At 53.0% G+C, this 3,137-nt stretch overlaps 1 long non-coding RNA gene across 1 annotated transcript; it reads right to left on the bottom strand.

The window, feature by feature from the left end:
• Positions 1–1,635: 1,635 nt before the first annotated feature.
• LOC116669227 lies at positions 1,636–2,537 on the bottom strand. Its single transcript, XR_004326567.1, has 2 exons — positions 2,162–2,537; positions 1,636–1,952 (listed from the first exon to the last, which is right to left on the bottom strand). It is a non-coding gene; the product is annotated as an uncharacterized LOC116669227 (long non-coding RNA).
• Positions 2,538–3,137: the final 600 nt, after the last annotated feature.

Below are 3,137 nucleotides of genomic sequence, written 5' to 3'. Positions count from 1 at the left end.
CCAGGGACAGCCTCAGAGGCTGCACACGTCGGGCCTCTGGAGCTGCTGCCTGGGATGGAGGCACTCCTCTCTGGGAGCTGTGGTGAGAGGCCTGTGTGGCCTGGTGCAGCCTGGCCCTGGGGGCCAGGCCCTGGGTAAGGGGCGAGAGCCAGGCTGAGTTCTGTTCCTCTCAGCCCCTCCCTGCCATACTATGCCGGACACTGATACCCATAAATGGCTTATGGGCTGGGACCTTTCTTTCTAAAGTCCCCAGAATGTTCTGCCCTAGTCAGGCTCAGCTGTTATGTTGTAAGTGTGCCATTTACTCTGGTGTGTGCTGTGAGCTTAGTGAAGAAACTAAACTTCTCTGTTTGCCCTTCTGGACTCACATGTGAAGGGGGTGAGTGTGGATAACGGTACCTCCCTCGTAATAGCGTTATGGTGAGGATGAACTCAGCCACTCTGTGTCTGGCACACAGTAATGTTTACCTTTACTGTGTACAATAAACACAAGCAATAAATGTTTTATTCCGGGCAGAGGAAAGGGGCCCAAAGCTCTTTGCTGCATTTCACAGAGGCAGAATGAGGTGCCCAGGAGTTAAGGGTCTTCCTTTGGAGAACTGTTCTCAGCCCTTCTGGATGGGCCACCAAAGTCCAGCTCCAGTCCCCCCAAACCCGCGAATGCCCTGCTTACTGGCCCCCTCTGTTGGCCATTAAGTCCTCTTCCTCCACCCAAGGGCCCGGCCAGAGCGAGAGGGCCTGGTGACGGACTTCAGAGAGTGACCTGGTGTTGACTACTCCTGGAGGACACTAACCCACAGTCCCCTGGTGCTCGCGTCTGGCGCGGCCTCCCGTGGCCTCCGCATGTTTGTCAGTGTCGCTTGAGGAAAAATTAATGGGGGAAAAATCAAATGGCTTCATTTGCAGCCTTAATATAGTTCTGTCTGGGACTTCCAGATACGGTTTGGGAAGGAGAAAGGAATGGCAGCTCTACAACATTAGTGCTACCCAGCACTGGGTTCTAAGAATTTGTGATCTGAAGAGTAGGCATTAAATATATTTGGTGAGGAAGAGCATATAGGGGTGTGCGTGTGTGTGATGGAGAGAGATGGACACAAAGGAAGATGTGAGAAGAAATGATTAAATGAAAACGGAGCAGAGATCACCATCTCCAAATTGAGTAAGAATTAGGGTATTTAGGTGGCACCATTACCCAGGTTTCCCCTACATATAAGAGTTAGTCCTATATAGTAAATAATTGAAATTGTTTTGCATTTTGATCCAAAAATAACCTTGTCACTTTTCAGAATCCTCAGAGAAAATTCTTTGCGTTATGTAAGGAATCATTTAAAGGCTTGCTATCCATCCAGTATCTTAAGTTAATTAATTGTATTTATGAGTTCTTAGTTATATTATCTATCAAGTAATTAAGGGGTTCAAATTGCTCTGGATCTCAAGCATTTCTATCCACAAAACACTCAGATGATTTCAAGGATTTTTCTATACATTAGATTTACTGGCATTTAACTTGATGACTTCCAAGATGTGCTTTCATGCCCAAAAGAGCTTGAATACTGGTCTCTATCAATGGTCTGGAGCACATTATAAATAATATCATTTTGTTACTTAATAAAAAATTTTGCTTACTTTTCAAACTTTTTTTTTACCGATTATTTTACTCCCTTCTCCCCCAGAAGTGGGCAGAAGAGGCATTTTAAATCTCGTCCTTTTACAGGTGAGCAAAAGCAAGATCAGAGGTGTGAAGTGCTGCGGCCTAGTGCCTAGATCTTCTGTGCCGGCTTTGGGCCGGTAGGCCTGCTGCCGTTACAACCGCCGCCGGCTTCTAGCAGTTGCGGCTCAGGTCCCGGCGGGAGCTGGAGGCCGTCTCCGCTTGCCCCAGCCCAGTTCGGGCCGCCCCAAGCGGAGGGCTCAGGCGGCGCGCCTGCGCACAGCACCGCCTGCTTCCCGCCGCCCTGGCGGTGGAGGGAGATCAGATCGCGCTGGCCCCATCCCGCCCTGCCACCCGGGGCGCGCAGGGGCCGTCCTGGGAAGCGCCGCACCCGGGCCATCAGGGCCGCCCCCTTCCTCTCCCTTCTCCCCAGCGGAACCAGGCGGACGGGGCAGGCGGGGCGCGGATGTCCTTGTATGTTTTAATATCAAAACAATGCTTTAAATGACTTACCATTGGGAAAAAACTGGACATTCTGGGAGATGAGGCAAATGAGCAAGCCTGTGCTGTTCGTACCCTCTTCCTGGATTTGGAAAGAGTGCAGAACCCGGAGCTACCAGCCTGGGTTCTGGGCCCTGCTCTGCACACACTGACCATGGCTTCGTCGTCCACAAAATAGGTGGTGAGCCGGTGATGCCTCAGCTTAAGACAGTGGCCACCATTAAATGGAGCAGTGGGTGTGAAGACGTAATGATTCACACATGGAACCTTAGGTGCCAGGCTGGCCGCCGGGGAGACAGGCCCCTCCAGCTCCCCACCCCACCCCAGGGACTGCAGAAGCAGGAGGGAGCAGCAAGGCGGTGCCCCGAGCCTGGCCCCCCACCGAGCTTCCCGGGAGCAGGATGGGGACTTGGGGTCCAGGCAGCGGCCGCCCCCTCCCAGGCTAGAGACCAAAGGGTGAGCTCACCTCTGGCGCAGGGAGAACAAGCGGGTAGGAGAATACTTAAAATGCCAGAGGTTAGGAGGTGAAGTTACAATGGAAAGAATGAAGCCCCAGCACTCTGCGCTGTCGGCTGGCTGCTTCTCCCACCCTGCTCTCTCTGCCAAGCCCACATTTGATTTTTATTTCGGGAGCCGCCAGCGCAGCACTTGGGAGGGAACAGAGAAACCTCACTCCTCCTGCTCGCCCTGCCACGTCTGGAGCTGGGGCCCCATGTGGAGGAGGGTCTCCTGGGACCCAGAGGAAGAGCCGAGAGGCCCGACCCCAGGGCCACGCTGAGGGTGGCTTGTGGGGCAGGAATGGGAGGGGAGGCAAGGAATGGAGACCCAAAAAGAATGAAGGGTGTTCTTTCCTGTTCTCGTTAGCCTGTGCGCCTTCACTTCACTCATCTGAAGCAAGGGAGAGAAGAATCATCCAGCCTCTAGCCTGGCCCCTTGCTCCTGCACATCCCTCCATCTTGTCTCTGGGGACTTCCAATGTCCATTGGTA

This window comes from Camelus ferus, chromosome 16, assembly GCF_009834535.1.
Source record: "Camelus ferus isolate YT-003-E chromosome 16, BCGSAC_Cfer_1.0, whole genome shotgun sequence".
Lineage (NCBI taxonomy): Eukaryota > Metazoa > Chordata > Mammalia > Artiodactyla > Camelidae > Camelus > Camelus ferus.
Note: the sequence above shows the minus strand (reverse complement) of the source record. Positions and strands in the feature narration are given on the sequence as shown.